This window comes from Lagopus leucura, unplaced genomic scaffold, assembly GCF_019238085.1.
Source record: "Lagopus leucura isolate 7727_CA_CO unplaced genomic scaffold, USGS_WTPT01 Super-Scaffold_100001, whole genome shotgun sequence".
Taxonomy (NCBI): Eukaryota; Metazoa; Chordata; class Aves; order Galliformes; family Phasianidae; genus Lagopus; species Lagopus leucura.
The window spans coordinates 44734122-44752872 of NW_024962262.1; the positions used below are offsets into that span (position 1 = coordinate 44734122).

At 36.9% G+C, this 18751-nt stretch overlaps 1 protein-coding gene across 1 annotated transcript in view; it reads right to left on the reverse strand.

Moving 5' to 3' along the window:
- Window positions 1-18751, reverse strand: part of LOC122178190 (pinopsin-like) — a 73473-nt gene that overhangs the window by 32639 nt on the left and 22083 nt on the right. The gene's annotated exons all lie outside the window — the stretch shown is intronic.

Consider the following 18751-nt stretch of genomic DNA (forward strand, 5'->3'; position numbering starts at 1 on the left):
GGCAAACTGTTGAGTCAAAGGTGACTTTGCTGAGGAGCTCATGAAAGGTGCAATGGCCCCACCATAGGGATTAACATTACAGGTTTAGAGTCACAAAGGATTCCAGGTTACCACATGATACAAGCAATGAATTGCTGTTGTCTACATAGGAAATGGCTGGCATCTAGAGAAGAATTGGCTTTGGTCATAGGTCAACAAAAATATTGTTTTGAAAGACTAGAACACTGCTACAGCTAATGCTTTAGCTACAGCTACAAATAAATCTAAAAAAAAAAAAAAAAACAAAAAACCACAGACTTATAATTGACAAGAATAATAAATGCAAGAGCCGGAGCAAATGTCAGCTGAGATTGGAAATCCTATTTATCTGGAAACAGAATGCATTGAAACCTTTTCCTCACCCTTCAGGTGTGTTTGCAATTTGGTTTATGAGCTGCCTCTTTTCACTGAAAAAGCCAGTGACTGAGTGTATATAAGTATATAGATTTGTATATGTATATAAAGTTTACAAACTATAGTGTACTCATGATATAAATTCATATACATATACACTTATACACTGTGTGTTATAAGGTTGGAAAACCTATATTTATACCATAAGTATGACTCACTGTTCCATCCACCTTTTGAACAAAATCAACAACATTTTCTACCCTAAATATCAACACTTCCTCTCAATCTGGAGTGTGAATTCGAAAAAGAAGAAGTGTCAGGATAACATTTTCCCACAAAAATGGAATATGGATTTTCTCCCACATCCATTTTTGCTTGAATACGTAAAGCTCTTAGTTGCAATTAATATTATTTTTCATGGAGACCAACACATGTGGGTGAGAACTTGTGCTTTCCTTTCCTTTGGGTTGAGAGCTGCTGCCCTTGTAGTGAAATTAGAGACTGAAATCACTCATGCATCAGCATTTCTTTGGTACATAACCAAAATTACCCCTGTGGAGAAGCCAAATTTTGCAATATTTTACTGAGGAATCCCCTCCTAGTTCCCTGAAAATTTCCACTGACATATAAGATAAAGCAAGGCATCATTAAAGACATCCAGTTATGCCTTTCATATGGAGCTATTTATATTTAAATAAGCCTAATATGTGTACTTGTACCTGGCTGTCAAATTCTGTGGATTCTGCACAGTATATAAATTCAAAGTTGTTGAGAGCCTCTCCTCTTGCCGGCATCTTTAAAAATGCAGCATTTATTGTGGAACTGGTATGAAAGCATTCTCCTCCATACTTATGACAGACCTTTTTTGTGATCCTGCCTCTCTACTCTGTACTGGTAAGACTTCACCTGGAGTACTGCATCCAAATGTGGAGTCCTCAATGCAGGAGAGACATGGACAAGCTGGAGTGCATCCAGAGGAGGGACATAAAAATGATCCAAGGGATGGATCATTCTCTTAGCTGAGAGAGTTGGGAATGCTCAGCTTAGAGAAGAGAAGGCTCTGGGGAGACCTGATAGTGGCATTTCAGTATCTGAAGTGGAGGCTATAAGAAAGAACAGGACAGGCTCTTTAGCAGAGTCTGTTGTGATAGGACAAAGGGAAATGGTATCAGACTTAAAAGAGGAGAGATTTAGACTAAGGTAATGAGGCATTGGAACAGGTTGCCCATAGAGGTGGTGGTGGATGCCCAGTCCATGGAGACACTCAAAGTCAGGCTGGACAGGGCTTTGAGCAACCTGATCTAGCTGCAGGTGTCTCTGTTCATTGCAAAGGAGTTGGACTAAACGATCTGTAAGTGCCCCTTATGAACACATATGATTACCAGAATCACGTATCTGGTGTTAGATCTCTCTTGCACTCCCCCTGATATGCCAGCAAGGAGAAATTGGCTTATGAGTTATATCCGGCCTGGGTGCTTACAAGCGTTTACCTTTGCTCATAGAAAATGAAGATAAGCTCCTTTTCTATAGCTTGTATGTCACAGGCAATTCTTTATAAATTGTGTATCACTATAAGACTTCCCATTAAGAAACCTATACTTAAGCTGTTGTGAAGTTTACTATTTGTTTTAGATTATCAAAAAGGCAAGATGAGCGTAAACAAACTATTACAAACTGAAACAAATTATTACAAATTTATGAGTTCATTCCTGTAAGGCAGTCTTTGACAGTGCAGAAATTTGTGCTTGTTGAAAACTATGATTAAACACAAAATAATCCAGGGTTAAACAAGACTAAAGCTCTTGCTAAATATTCTCTAATCCTCTCCCCAAGTCGTCTACTATTAGATGGGTGAGGAGGGCAGAATGTCTCCAGAACGTGGTGTGCATGCAGATATGTAATGGTCGTTGCAGCCTATCAGGCAAGAACATGAATGTCAGGATGAGGAGGCATTTGCTTTTTAAAAAAGCCAGGGTTTCATGGTACATTATAAATACTTCACTACACCTAGTCAGCATATATGAGCTGATGATATATCCAGATATGGTAGAATCATATGCAGAGGGATGAAACCAAACACACAATGCAGTGAGAGCAACGCAGTATTTGAAGGCTGTCATATACCAAAAATACCCTAATATCTAAAAGGAGATGGGAGGCAAATGGATGAGGTTAGGCTCTTCTCAGTGGTGTGTAGCAATAGGACAAGGAGCAATGGCCTAAAATTTGAACAGGAAGTTCCATACAAACATGCAGAGAACTTCTTTATGCTAAGAGTTACATTATGCTGCAACAGGTTGCTCAGAGGGGTTGTGGAGTCTCCTTCTATGGAGATATTCAAGACCTGCATGGATGTCTACTTGTGCAAACTACGGTAGGGAACCTGCTTTAGCAGGGGAGTCTTGTGGTCTCTTCCAAGCCCTCCATGATGAAATTCCTACAAATAAACTAGTTATTTGTACCTGCCATGTTCAGAAACCATATCTCCAATGGCTACTCCAAATACTCAAAGTATATGAGGTACTTTGAGTGTTTTTTTTACACCTACCTAAAATAAATATATTTATTAATTAAATTAAATTTTTTTTTTTTTATCCAGACAAGATAATAAAAAGTTCTACTGCAGTGAGATATTTATAAGACTGGTACAAAGATCTAACACTTTTTCAGTAGTAGAGTTTATACATGGGAAAAATATTCATGCCCATTCTTAACAGTTTTCCTTGAAATGGGCACCTCATAGGGACTCAAGAACTTGTTTTACATAACAACTAAAATCAATTAAACCAGGTTACCCATCAGAATGTAAATGAGTACAGTTCAATTTAACCAACTTTTGGTCAACCCATGTTGTCAGTTCTGACCTGAAACACTGATCTGCAAAGTGACTGAAGTCCTCGTGTAATGAGAGCAAGAATAAAAATTATAAGGAAAATAAATTCTGTCTCCTGGTTTCTGTGCCAAAGATGCTGGGAAAATTGCATTAATTCTTTGTGACGTATGTTACTTTATACTGAAGAGGCACTCCTGACTTAATATTTAGCTTCACTGTCTATATATACTTATTTGTGCCTAGAATGACTTTTTTTCACATGTACATTGTTGATAACATGGAAATTAATTAACTCTCCTCTGAAGGCAAGAGCCAGAGTTATCTCATCTTGTAGCACATAATGAAGTGGGCAGAAAAATACCTTTCTTTCCTCTCATGATATTTTTGTGTAACTATGTTGAACATGAGATTATACAGATATTAACCTATGAAAACCAGACAATTTTTTAAAATCCCCATAGCACGGAGCATTCATCTGAGAAGAGTACATCTCCAGAATATTTGCAACTGACTTTGCAACTGGATCTCACTGTTCTTCACTGAAAAAGAATTCACCAAACTTGCTTTAAGGCAGGTCAGTGATTTCTATTGAGACACCAGCATCATTCAGGGAAAAAGTAGCAGTTTTAATAGCAGTAATAGCACTAGAGACCTGCTGGCATTTCTGTGGGAGAGTCACGCATTTGAACAAAGCTATGAGCTGTATTAAGTTCACCATTCTTAAATAAATTCTTGACATCTCTCTGCAGAAAGAGCACAGTACAGATAGCGCTGGAGCACAGTTGTAAAGTACACTGGCAATGAGCTGTGGTGCTGATATGCAAAAGAGCTATATGACATGTCAAAACTGGAATTTGCAACTTTGTAAGAATTGATTAGCTGGCAAACTCTGTTTCAATAATGTCTCTGGCCTATAATTACATGGAAAGTAAAAAAGCAGGAAAGATGGCAACAGCCACTTACATACTGGCTTTGATACCGCTCATGCTTTTGAATCCTGACAGTTCCAAGTTCTCTGAGCTTGTGAATTAGTGTTATTATGACATAGAATCTCAGTAAGAAAAGAATAAAGTAACCACTTATAAATTAGCTGGAGTAACTCTCTGGGGAAATTTAGTTCTAAGTGGTTTTTCTTCATCTCAAATTTGTTTCCAATTTGTAGAAAGGGATGAAGGCGGCAGACATACTTCTATGTTGTTATCAGTCCTCTGCAGGTAGCACTTTGATAAGATTTCTAGAAGTAGCTCAGATCTGTGGGTTATATGGTTACAAGAAGAACAGCACAGCATTGGCAGCAACTAAAACCAGCCAACACAAATTCCAAATCTTGTATCCAAATCAAAAATTTTTTACCACATTGTAATGGTTCATTTGAGCTATCTGCCATGCATTCTCACCTACCCTGAGGGAACTGACATAAAGGCACAGTAGCAGACTTCTGTGAATTAAAATCAGATTATGGCTTTTCTTTGGCATGTTTGAGTATTTCCATGTAGTGGTTAAAGCTCTGTAGGAGTGCAGTGGTGGTTCAGCAGACAGCAAATTGATCTTTTGTCAGTGAAACTACTGACTTTGAAACTAAGAATGTATCAGCTCAGAAGAAAAAAACACCAAATTTAGGGGTTAAAAATACAGTTCTGCTAGAGTTTGTCAGTTGGCAAACATGAGCGGGGGTTGGACTCGATGATCTCTGGAGGTCCCTTCCAACCCCTACAATTCTGTGATTCTGTGATGAACAATTAGCTGTACCAAAATGTACACATGAATTTGGATGGAATGTTATCAGCATAGGTAACTGAGCATGACGAGGAAGGAGAGAAAAGGAGACAAAAGGAGAATATGGGAAAGGACAGGAAAATGAGGGGTAGAGAAAGAGGGAAAGAAGGGAAAAAGGAGGGGAAAAAACTGATGAATCTTATCATCAAAGACTATGCTCATGGTAATGCCTGAATTTCTTTACACAGCAGAGCTTACTGAATAGCCTGGACAGAAGGGTTATCAGCATTCCACAGTTCTTAAAAACCTCAACTTCTTCATAGTACCTGTTTTAGCTTAATGACCTTGTTTTTCCTCTTCATACCAGTATTTCTTTACATGTGCAACTATGACACAAGCATCAGAATAAAGGACAAAAAATAAAAATGCAGATGTAGCACTACAACTGAAAAATTATGATGTTTGAGCAATGGTGTATATGGATTTTTTTTTAAATTATTATTTCATCTGTCCTTGAAAAGTTCTGTAGCTCTGGTCAAATTAGTTATCCTTCTTTTTTTTTCATATTCTTTTTTTTTTTTTTTTTCCTTTTCTTCTTCTCTACCTCTTCTATCTCTCTGCAATTTTTAAATTCATACAGTGATACAATAAAAATGGGAATTCTTCTCTGAATCCTACTATTTCCCAGTGTTCTATTTATCCTTTTGATTTACCTGAGCACATAAATGATCTTTTTATAAAGTTGCTCAAACTGATTCCTTCAAAGTGATAACTGAGATCACTTCATTATTTGCGTATGTATGTGTATGCACATACATTATAAATGTTTCATTGCAGGTGCTGTTGTCCACCTGCTGCCCTTCTGGGCTTACAAACTCTGTTCTCCCCCTCTAGCGGCACAGTAGGTGTAGTTGTTCATTCCACTGTTGATCTACGACACTATTTCCCAATCTTCTTGCTCTCCTTGTTCCTAGATTTCCTGCTTCAGACAGTCATTGCTACTGCCCAGCCAACCCAAGCTGACCCTGCTTACTTTCCTAATCAACTGCACTCACTTCCCAGCTGATAATTTCCATGGATATTTACTGCAACATGTTTGGTTTCATGCATTCTGATGAGTGCTGTAACAGAACTACAAGGAATGCCAAGTTCTGGGGCTGGAGATCCTGCACAGGGTAAACGATCAGATCTTTGTTTCACTCTCTCAGTCTGTAAATTAGCACTATTTCCAATAGCAAAATGTGTCCTTTATCTTGTAAGGATGAGGCTGGCACTAGGAGATATTCTTTTATAGCCCAATTTACTTAAGGTATATTATTCTTGCCTTCGTTTCATAACCACAACATCCAGGAAAAGCAACACACCTGCATTTGTACCAAGATAAAAGCTAGTCCAGTAATGATTCTCTACCAACCCAATGCCTCTTCAAATCAGTATTTGTTAAATATGGATCTAACGAATTCAGCTCGCTTGTGAGCAACACTCGCATTTCTCAGTTTTATGGCAGAAGAATCCTTAAGAATGCAATGAGTAAGTAGGGATGGATAAAATCAGAGCCAGTATGAAGTCCAGTGTGAATTTTATCACCTCAGTGAGAGAATGATGATTTAGCCTTATAAAACTCCACAACTCTTCTGTAAAGACAGAAAGTAATTGAGCAATACCTGAACCTCCCCAAGGAAAGGTCAAAGTGAAAAAGAGTGCTGAGTTAACAAGATGATTCAGCAAGCTGGAATCGTATTTCTTTTAACTTGACATTTAGATTGAATTACAATCTTGATCTTCCTCAGCAAGCAATGGAGCTCAAAGCAAATCCATTTAGTTTTACAGTGAGAAAATCCAAAATGCACCAGGTTGATATGACTAAGCACCTACTGAGCCTTGACCGTGTTGGAGAACGGAAGCATGAGCAGGGCAGAAAAGGTTTTTCAGTATTGGAAAGAGAAACAAAACATGCAAAAAGAAAAGGCTCCCAGACGTCCCATGCAATTAATAAAAGGCCAAGGTGAGACTGCCAACCACAGTTACAAATTGCCTTCATAAAAGGTTCAAAGATTGATGCAGAAAGACCATGTTGAAAAGATGTGAAAGTCAATTCTTTTAACTTGACATTTAGACTGAACAACTATCTTGAACTTGCTCAGCAACTGAAAGAAAAGTACCAGATAAGGCCTTTAAAGGCTTTCAGTTAGTGTGTGCAGGCCATACAAATGGAGTGCAGAGCAGTATTCAGCTGAATTAGTGGGATGAACTTTTCCCAAGATGGGTGTTTTTAAAGGCCCATCTCCTACCTATCCCTACTCTAAGGCAGAGCAGAGAGGATTGCTGTTGGTCTTCAATTAGGGATACATATGATCAGAAAATTTTGGCAATACTCATTTCACGTTCTGTATGAGGCAGTGGCTTGCATGTAGTGTTTTCAAGCTTATAACCAAGCTTTAAACATGTTCAATGGAATTGTAAACAGGAATAAAAAATACTTCAAAATTTGCAGGGGAAGGAAAGCTCCATTCATCATAGGAATATTTGTTTTGTCGTTAATTTAGGTGCACAATATTTATCATTTTCTTCCTTATCTATTTCTGTGCAGGTTGGTTTCTTTCACATTTTGTATTTCATCTCTAATAGGCCAGAAAGAAGTAGCAAGAGATCACCCTAATGGGAATCTTTCTTTTCACTTGTTGGGGTCAAGTGCAGCAGAGGTGTTACATTACCAGATAAAATGGATGTTACAGCCTCCTTGAAACTGCAATATTGCACCTCTTCTGTCTCTTATGTGATGAGAAACAAACCAGCTCAATATTATTAAGATCTCCTTAGGTGTTTACCCTACATGCCTTTTTATTATCTGAGAAGCAGTTTAGTTGACAGATCTCCCATTTGAATTTAGATTACCACTCATAAGTACAAAAGAATGTTTGGAATAGACACTAAAGGCAGTCCTATCACACACACAGCTGTGATTAATCTAACTGCTTAGCAGATGTCAGTTGTGCTATTGAAAGTCAAACAATTACCATTCATTGTAAATTAGGATGACTCTACCTAAATCCAGAGGCAGTTGTTCATTGTTTAAGATGCATGCAGTGCAGACTTTTATAAAGGATAACCAGGGAGAAGCCTCAGACTCCTAAATTTTAAAAATTGGAACTAAGTATTCTTTTTCACTTTTTAATCATCTTAACATAAGAAATTGGTTAAATAATAACAGAAAGTAGTTATCATGAAAACTGTAAAATAGAAAAGTTGGGGAGCCAACGGATTAAGCATCATCACCTTGAAAATAACTTGAGAAACACAGCAATAAACTTTATGAACATATCTTTGAAGGCAACATGGGTTACTTATGATCATACCTTTTTCCTTCTTAGCCTTTACCTGTGCGAAGGGATTTTGATTTACTGCCTAAGGATTCCTGAGATTTTTAATCTGAAGATCTCTGTAATCAAGTAGCTGAAGAGTTCACATGACAACTGCACTGTTAATGAACTGAAATTCAAATGAATCATGTGCCTGGAGCAAAATGATGTAAAACTCTGTGGTGTGATGGATTAGTACCATTTCTCCTGGGAAGATCTGGACAAGTGCTTCTTCACTGAAGGAGGTTCCCTGTAAAACTGAAGTGTCAGGTGCAAACAATAAAGTGCCTTAACAAACTCTCTTTTATTCCAAAAGAACCAGATGTTTTGAAGAGCCATATGTTTGTACTTAATTAAATAAAAAACCAACAACAAAAAAAAACCTTGAAAGTCTCTAAATATTTCACAGAGCCTGCTTTCACTCTGCTGGAAGCTGCTCCCCTGTTGGGGTGCTGCATGATCTTCCCTAGACCTGCTCAGCCTGCTGCCAAGTCTCAGGACTCACACTTCCTTTCTCCCATTCCAGCCCGGCCTCTCTACTTTATCCCTCTGCCATGCATGCATGCAATAAAGGTTAACTTTCAGCCCAAAGATTGCCTTCATTCACTGCCTTGTAAACCCCAGACGATCTCTTCCTCCCTGCCCCACACAGCTTATCCAGGTGGTAAACGAGGAAAAAGTTCTAATATTGCTGCTTAAGCATCAGTGTCAGGCCACACAAAATTATGTTTGTACTTAATCTGACTGAGTGATGCTCTGTATCAAGACCTATAGGATTCTATCAAAGTTAATAATTAAAGGCTCTTAGACTGTTGCCAATCTATTTGCATTGATACAGACAAGTAAAATGCTGCCTGCTATATGTTTTGCATGTTTAAATTCTTATGGGCTCTATTTTTGCCATCATTTTTCACTTTTGACAGTGGCCTTCACTTAACAGATGGCCAACTGAAATGAGTAGAGCCTGTGACCCAGTAAAATGCTAGTAAATTGAGGTATGACCCCAGTTTTAATCTAATGGAACACTGCAGGCAATTACCACTGACCCACTATGAGGCATGGCCAAGTATTATGGCCTTTTTCCACCTCTTTTAGCTTAGTTGCAAGAAGTCATACCTTTCCAAAATGCTGTCTCAACAAATAAGTGTTCCAGATAACCCAGCAACAATTTAATAAAGGGGAAGAGTTCCATAAAAGAGCCTGGGTTTTCATTTTAAAAACAGAAGAGAAAACAAGCTTTGACAAAAAAAAAAAAAGAAAGTATCAATACTGATTTAAATTGGCAGTATGAACATGAAAAAGAGAGTATCACTGGAACATGTGAAATTTAGCATAATTTTTCAACATTTATTCACCATACTCATGAGATTCAGTAAACTGAATAGTTATCTTTGCACGTTTGTTCTTGCTAAACAAGAGCAATGAGCAACTACATGAATGTGAGAGCTGCACGTTTATTACCATATCAAATCATGTATACCAAACAAGGTGGTGAAATAGGAGAATGTGAAAAAAATTTAGGTGGAACCACAGAAACTCCCTTGGCTCTTCTGTAACAATAGAATAGAGGTGCTTCACTTGCAGAGGTGAACTATAGATCAGCTAAGCTCAAAGTTATTTCTAGTGTGACATTTTTGCACTGGGAACCTGATTCACTAAGATGCAAACATTCTATGGGAAAACGCAAATTTGAGTAACTTCTCTGGAACTCATGTTTCCCTGGACTTCTTTCTTGTTCCTTGACAGTATGATAGAGATCTAAAATGTCTGCTCTTTTAGCGCCAAGTTACCTCATAGAGCGATGTTGCTCAAGACTGGAGATCTCAAAAGCACTTTAGCTCATCAGCTCCAAGGATTATCAGGCTCTTTTTTCCACATTGTTTAGGCTAACCAACTTCTGTGCACAGGCACCAGGACCTCGAGTGGTTTCAGGGTCAAGAGGACGCTATTTTGTATTATAACAGCTAAATCTTCCAGTGGGGGATTATGTCAAAATAAAATACTACTTGCTTCCTGATCTGTGGAAAATAATGTGGTTTAGACTTTGTTTCAAGAAAAGAAATCATCATCAAAGATCTCAAACTGGGAAAAGACCAGAAAGTCTGTTTCCCAGCCAGCTCTATTTAAAACAGTATTCACAATTGTCTAAAGTCAAGGAAGAAAGCCAGAAACTTACAGATTCCTGTGCACACATGGAACTCCTTTCATACAAAAAGCTGCTTTTAGGGAAGAAATAAAAATTCAAGTTTTTCCTAACTCACATACTAAAATTAAAATCAAATGTCAGTGGAGAAGGAAGTCATGGATTGCGCACATAATTTTAGCAGTGTGAATAACTATGTCTGTATCACTAAATAAATTCACTGCATGAAGTGGATCAAGCTCTAATCATTTATCCTGCCCAAGCGTTAGCATGCTTGTCTCCCTAGCACAGATTTGCCTCAGTATCTCTATGACAGTACCTTCAGACACTTTATGTAAGACAGAAAGCACCAGTGACAACTCCCAGTAGATGGTATAGACAAGATTGCACCAAGTTTGGCTCCCTCATTTCTATCTAGCTCTCTGCCTTGTGACATAGACTTATACTTACCGAACACCTCCGCTATAAAATCAGTGTATAGCAAGACCCTTAATTCCATGCTATAGGAGCTCTCTACCATGCTGGAAGGAAGCCCTGGTGGTTTTTTTCAAATACTTTTATTAGAGCAAATAAATAGAATATGGACTACCGTGTTTGAGGGCCACTGCACAAAGTCCAGTGGATGGGCTAAGCCAAACACAGTGTGCTATGGACATAGGCACCATTTACTTCAAGACCAAGGAAGGTCCGTGACCATGTAAAAACATTTCAAAATTGAGCATGCACTGGAGCATGAGTGCTCCTATGTGTAGAGTCCACACAAGCAAGAATAAAATTGTACCGCTTCTAGAGTATGATTTGAGGGAGTGCTTTGCCTACCCTGCATAAATGCAATGTATGAAAAGACATACTGCAAGGTCATCATAACCTCACATCACTTCCAAAGTGTTGTACTTATTCTCGTTTAACCTGTTATATTTATATTATACCAAGTTTGCCTCAGAAGATGAAATGCAGGTTTCATAGAGGAAGCATAAACGTATCTTTTAAGTCTAAGTCTTTAGTCGTGGACAGCATTCACCATAAAGAAACATAGGACACAGTAGGTTAAAAAAAAAAATTAGAATATGAGTATGATCTCATAATTTTATGCAGTTTAATAAATGTGTACTTTTAAGATAATGAAAGCCTGACAGCCCTACTGCATTTCTCAGGCAATAAACGTTGAATCCATTTTATGCAGAAGTTTGCATGTGCACACGTGCAAACACTTCAACTGAGCTAACAAAAACATTCTACTTATCTGGTTTAGATAAGATTAGAAATTAATGTGTCTATGAAATAAAATTGGCTCTTTATTTACCTTGTTTAACTTTTTGTTTTTTACAGGATTTTCTTTCTGTAAGCACATAGTGATCATTCACATTCATTTCTGTAATGTGGACTTACATTTTCATACTGGCATAGTTCTTTACTATGTGATTAAGTTCTTAGATAAAATTTCCATCTACTACTGCCACTGCAAGCTGCCTCAGTGGCTTTTCCTTGAGCCCTCAGGATTTTCAGCAGTGAAAGAGGGGCTAAAACAGGGAACTAATGAATGGTGATAGCTATTATGAAAGTCTTTTGCCATATTCTGGACAAACAGTCCACAGCACCATGTGTAAGATAATCTATTTTGTTCTATGTCTTTTACCAGGGACTCTGCCCAACAGTGAAATTTTGTCCAGTTACAGGAGAGAAAACGAGAGTGACTCAGTTCTTAGTGCTGAAACATATGAAAAATTGCTCCCTATGAAAGAAGGGAGTGGTTATGGAAACAACCAGAAAAAAAATCAGAAAGAAAAGCAATTGATACACTGAAATGTTTATGCTCATCTAAGACCATTTACAGTTTGTAAAGCCTTAATCTTAAAACAAACAAACAAAAAACAACTCCAATATATTCAACATAATCCCCTCTCAAGGAAGAATGACAAGAACAATGATTTTCTGACTTTTTTTCTTCTTTTATAATAAAAGTCCATGACTTTTATTAATAATTTGCAAAGTAGAAAGAAAGTAGTTGCCTCTGGCACTGCCTCCTCTACCTGTTTCTGAGAAATTTCACCATGGCAGAAGTTAAGAAGACTTGAACACAACCATATCTTCAGAAAACAGAACACTTATATAGACCACATGGATTCAAGTGGATTTCAGTACTCCTTTTTCTCAAAGAAAACAATCTTTAAAAGAATATCAGCTGCCATGTTTTTCTACTTGACTAATTAGCTAGATGCAAAGAGGATATATTATTACATAGGAATGTCAATCACTCTTATGATTAGAATCCTGTTCTTAGTCCCAAAATCCTAAAACCAATCCATAAGAAGGCATGTTCTGGGTGTTGTTATCGCAGAATCAAAAATGGTGCGTTACCATCTGCGTGGTTTAGCTGTGCAGTGGGCAAAGGTCATACAACTGCTCAATAAGATGATGCATGCCTATTAAAGAATATACAGCACTTTTACAGACATTTATTTTGAGAATTTTATTGCTGATTTTGACTATAAGATACACAACTAAATTACTTTCTAACATTTGATAACCTGGCAGATGTCTCATTATATTTTGCTAAGATTTATCACATCTCTCTCAGCCTAACATGAGATTTATATTTCAATTAAGTTCCCATAACCTCCTAATGATGCAAAAGAATACATCAATCCATTCAAATGCTAGCTGAATAGTTTTTTTGCTTGTGAATTATACGTAGTTGTGATACTTTTACAGCAAACCTCAAGATGGAAACACCAAGAATTTCTTCCTCTATAATACTAGAAGACTGGAGAGAAAGTGCACATGAAGGCCAAAAGGGAAGAAACAACAGTTATGAATACAGAGTAATAAATAAACTGATAAGATTATCTAAAGAGAATAATCATCTGTCTCAGCATTGATGCAGTTATGATCAAATACACTTGCAACTATCTCAAGCCACAAATGTACCAAATCACATTTGAAAAAGATGAGCTATGGGTACAAAGGGACTAGATCTACATCATCTTCACCTGAATTACATTTCTTGGATCCTGTTTGTTTCATTAAATAACTGGAAAGATTTTGAGCTTTGCTTCTAAAAGGCCTATGACTACCAGTCTGTTTTTATCTGGGGCTTTTAGAAGACAGAGATAATGGTACATAATTGCTTTACCAGTTTTCTCAGTGTAAGTCATAACTTTAGTGCCAACAACAATAAAGTTTCAGAAAATTGAGTTTCCCTATAAATAGACATATGAAGCATATGAAGGAATGATGGAACAATTATTGCTTTTCCATCCTACTCTTTGTATAATGTGAAGATAATTTATTTTCAGTTGAAATCACTGAGCATTCTGTCCTAATGCATTGTCTTCCTACAAATAATCATTTTCAAATGAGCTTCAGAAATGGAAGGAAAATGTAAATTAGATGCTAGGAGGAAATCATTTACTCAGAGTGCAGTGAGACACTGGAACAAATGGCCCAGAGAAGCTGTGGTGCCCCTGGCACACAAGGCCAGGTTGAATGGGCCCTGGGCAGCCTGAGCTGGTGAGGGGCATCTCTGGAGAGATGGAGATTGGAACAAGATGGACTTTAAGATCTCTTCCAACCCAAGTCACTCTATTATTCTAAGATAAGAGCAATCTTTCTGCTTTGTAAAGCAGTCTTTTCCTGACTACCTTAATGAATGATGCAAAAAATTGCTCTTACAGATAATTTCAGCTGTTCCAAATAGTAGACATAAAACAGGATTAACGAATCTAAAGTCTTAAAATCCACACTTCCCCTTTTTCTTTTTCCCAGAATTTCTCTGTGGGCATAGGAGATTTCAAAATCATTACAGTTATTTTTTATTAAATGATTTTTAGAAATATACTGGAGTGGAAATCTGACTACACAGAAATTTAAATTAGTTTCTTCAGATTTGTAATTGAGTCACAATTTCACTCTGGGAGCATTACTCTGTGAAAGAGAGACCTGAGATTTTTCCTCCACTAAATTTTGTAACTTGAAGTCCAGAAAGAGTAAGAGAGAGAGAAGATCAGGTGGAAGGACTCTGAAAGGTCAGCAGATGGGATAAAATGAGGTTACCCGATCCTCCTATGAAACCTGCAAGTCAGAAATTATGTTGAATTTTTCAAAAAAAAAAAACAAGTTGTTTCAAAAGAAAAAAAAGTTGCTGTGGAGGAAATAGGTTCATTTCACTACTTGAATCTACATTTTGATTTCTGAAGAATTAAATATGAGTAGATGAACCATGAGATGGAGGACAAGGTATACTGATAAAGCAAGTTCCTTCCTCCTCTGAATTAGTCTTAATTTCTTCATTGTTTTTTATTTTCTTTTGTGTTTACAAAAAGGGAACTTTTTCACAGTGTAAAATGTGAAAAAAATGCAGAAATGAGGTAATGACATGTAAGAATGTAATAAATGTTCTTCATTCTACTTTTTCCTTAAGGGAAAAGAGAACAAAACCATGCAGCAGGGCTATCAGGTCAGATCACAAAACCATCTGCTCCAAAACTCCATCTTTACTGCTTCTCTGTTAAAAGGTAACTGGGGGAAGATCAAATATGCTTCAAAATCAAAACAGATTAAACAATACAGATTTCAGAAAATCAGCCAAAATCAAATTGAAAATCACAGTGGGTGTTCCTTGTTTCACTTAGCTCCAAAGTTGGATGGTATGACCCCTGGCCCTTCGCCCATTGTAACACATGGACTGCTACCCTGAGCAAGAATTGCATGCTCAGAGATACATCACACTTAGTATTTAAGCCTTTGTGCTCTGCTTAGAATCCCTTTTTTTTGTTCTCAATGTCCTAGCTACATTCCATAAAGACCATCTGAGCTTTGCTCAGGCACAGTTTTTGATGAAAGATACTGGCAATGAGGTGAGGCAAAAGGAGAGTCTTCACAAAATCAATCTGAAAAGATTTCTTGAAGCAATGTTCTGGGACTCTTTGTCTCCTTGGGCAGGATTTTTATGTGAGCAGGAGTTAATACTGGCTGAAGAGAACTATTCTAAAAGTTTTTCTAATTTTCATTAGGCTGGTTCATATGAGTTCTTTGGGTGCCTCAGTGGAGGATTTTAATCATATTGTGCTCTCTGCGCTACAGTGATCGCAACGCTAATCTCTGTAATTCCACATTTGGGATCCCACTTTTCAAAGTGTAAACAACTGACTCTGACTGTATAACGAACATTTTTCCATAGGGAATACAAAGATAGAGTCATAGAGAAGCATCATAAGCAAGGAGCTGAAAAAAACCCAAATCTAATTACAATAGGAGAAGTAAGTTATTGTCAGTTTCTTTTCCTTGTTCTGTACAATGTGTACGAATAAAATATGTATGAATAATATGTCGTAAGGGAGACAACTTTGCCCCTTTCTACTTATAGACATCAGACACACCATCTTTATAGGAAAACTTGAAGGAGAAACTGAATCTCAGCATTTGTAACAATGGAAGAACAGGTCAGGAACATCGCAAAAAAACAGGAAAAAAGATTAGCATAAATAGAATGTGGACTCAGAGGGAAAAATAAAAGTCTAATAAAATATTTATGCTTCTGTCCATCTTAAAATCTGATGCACTGCTAAGATCACTAGCAGCTTTTCAAATCACATGTTTTAATTTTGTTTTTCTGATTTCAGAGTTACTTTGTTTACCACCTCTGAAATTCTCTTATTATTAAGAGCTAAAAATTTCCAGTGACTCGTTTACCCAGCTCCATCTCTCAGCTCTTCCAAGTGTGTTGCACAAACACAGAGGCAACAGGACTCAGCTGTTCAGATAAAGCTAGTCTGGAAAAAAAAAAGGATATTTTAAGAGAAAATAACTTCAGCAATTCCTAGTGGTCTTTGAGCTTGATAAACTGTAAGAACTGTGAGACAATCGTGCAATCATGTTGTAATACTATTTAATGGCCTTTGCTGTTACCATTATTCATATAGGAATTATATTGACTTGTAATTCCTTGAAAAGAAGATCCTTTATAAAATCTGTATTACTGAAATCCTTGAAATCTTTTACCATTACTCAGATTGCTGATGAATTCATAGGATTTATGAATGCCTCAAGTGTCAGAATGCTTCAGCATGAGACTAAATTTAGAGAAGAAGAAGAGAAAAGCAGACCTATAATTACAGTTCTGCAAAGAGAAAATGCAGGCTTCATGCCAATTCCTGCATTAACTATCCTAAATCTATTAAGGTATTTATTCCACCTCAATTAATTTGCACTGTGGCATTAATAACGGCGCAACTCCTGTACTCTTGATCTCAGGGTGCAGTACCATTAACTCTGCAATGTTCTAACATAAAAAATGTCTAAATATCCTGTGAAAATATGCATATTTTAGAAAATTTACCAAGCAGATGAAGCTTGGGATAACGCAGTTATTATGTTTGCAGTGCTCTTACATATCATCATACATTACATTACAGAGAGGGTCACAGAAGGACTGTTTTTAAGCTATGAGGCCAGAATAAAATCTTGTTGCAAGATAACAAATTTTTGCCCACGCCAGAAATTAACAGTATTACAATGGATATAATATCCTCTCTTAACTATTCTTTTTCACGTTATCACACCAATGCTATTTTTATATGAGAAGTAATATATTTTATTTAGCTGCTGTTCATCTCTTCCTCCAGTTTGAAACACAACATACTTTAGCGTTTCATAATCTACCCTGTTTATTACAGTATACAGACTTATGACTGAAGGAAATCCTGTGTTACAGTGACTGTGTCATGATATGTTCTTTGAAATTCTACACAGGAAATTTATTAAATGCAAAATTTCATGATTAAGTATGTACTGCATGGAAAGATGAGGATTGATGGTTAAAGAGATTCTTCTAGCTGAAATATAATTTCCCAAGGAAATCTTTTACGAAATCCAGGAAAGAGTTAAATGCTTTTTGTAAAAAATCAGCTACTTAAGACTTTCCAAATGCTTAGGCAGCTTCTATGAACCTGGATCACGGGAAAAGGGAAAGAAAAGGGAAAGGTTTTGATTCCCACTGGAGTCCCTTTGCATTTAATAATCATTAGTTCTGTAAGACCTTCCTTCCAATTGATTATGCAAGATTGATTCTTTTTCACTTCCATCCTTCACAAAATTTCTCAGGGGTCTCAAACCTACATCTTCCAGAGATCACTCTAGAAAGCACATGGAGTAATGAGGAGAAAGAATTGCTGAAAATTCTATTCTTTCCCATATTTTTATTTGGAATTTAATTGATCAATCAGCATCTCTTCTACCCATTGTGCTTAGTCTTCTTGTCTAAATATAAAATGCCTATAAACTGAAAGACTTCTGTATACTTTGATTCCTCAGTACGTTTGCCATAGCTTCTTCAGAGCCATACAGATCAATGATCTGACCAATACTTCTAATGTACAGTAGCATTTTTTTAAAATACGATGAATAAAATACCACAGGTCTGCATTTAGAACTAGAAAATGAACAACATGCTAAGGTCTTTTCATCCATAATAGCATTTATACAATGTGGTGATAACTGTTGTCAAAAAGGACAGTGAGTGCTGAAGGACAAGACAAGCGTTTATAAAAGTTGTATCTTCTGTGTTTTACATCTTTCAAGATCCTGCTCTTTCTTTAGGGTGATGGTAAAGGATAGAGCTACCCAGGGACCAGACATAGTCTTCAACTTTGCTTTAATGGTTTACAATCAAGGGAATTTTTTCCATGTTACCATTTCACAGCATTAAGATGAGTACTAAAATGTGCTTCATCAAAGGGATTTTACTGACTGGCTCAGCACTCAACCAGGAAGATTTCCCATTTGGGCCTTAAGTGTTCTGAAAGTTTTGACAAATCATGGAAAAGGCATGACCTTAATTTCTTATGACTAATCAAAAGTGAATTACATCCAATTTAATTCTGTATGAGAGACTCTGTTCAGGGATTTACTGCCCTTCTTTTTTCCCTGTTTAAAACCTTTAGTTAATTTATCTGAACATTTTAGAGAACTACCTTTTAGAGAACACCTTATACACTCATTCCTTTCTCATTATTCATCAGCAAACCATTTCATTACCATCCCAAGAGTATTAAAACTTCACAACACCACATCTCTTGGCAAGGTCTTTTTGAACATTCATTTTGGAATATCTGCATGTACCTAAAAGTAGTTAGAGGAGTGTCGTTTGTAGTAATAGTAACAGTGGTAATAGCAGCTGTAGTAGGAGAATTATTTAAGGAAATTTTTACATGCAGTGTAGAACAACAAGGACAAAGTTGGCCCCTGGGATAACTCTGCAAAGTGCAGTAGAATTTAATTAGTGAGGAATTTGGAGCCCACAGATCAAGA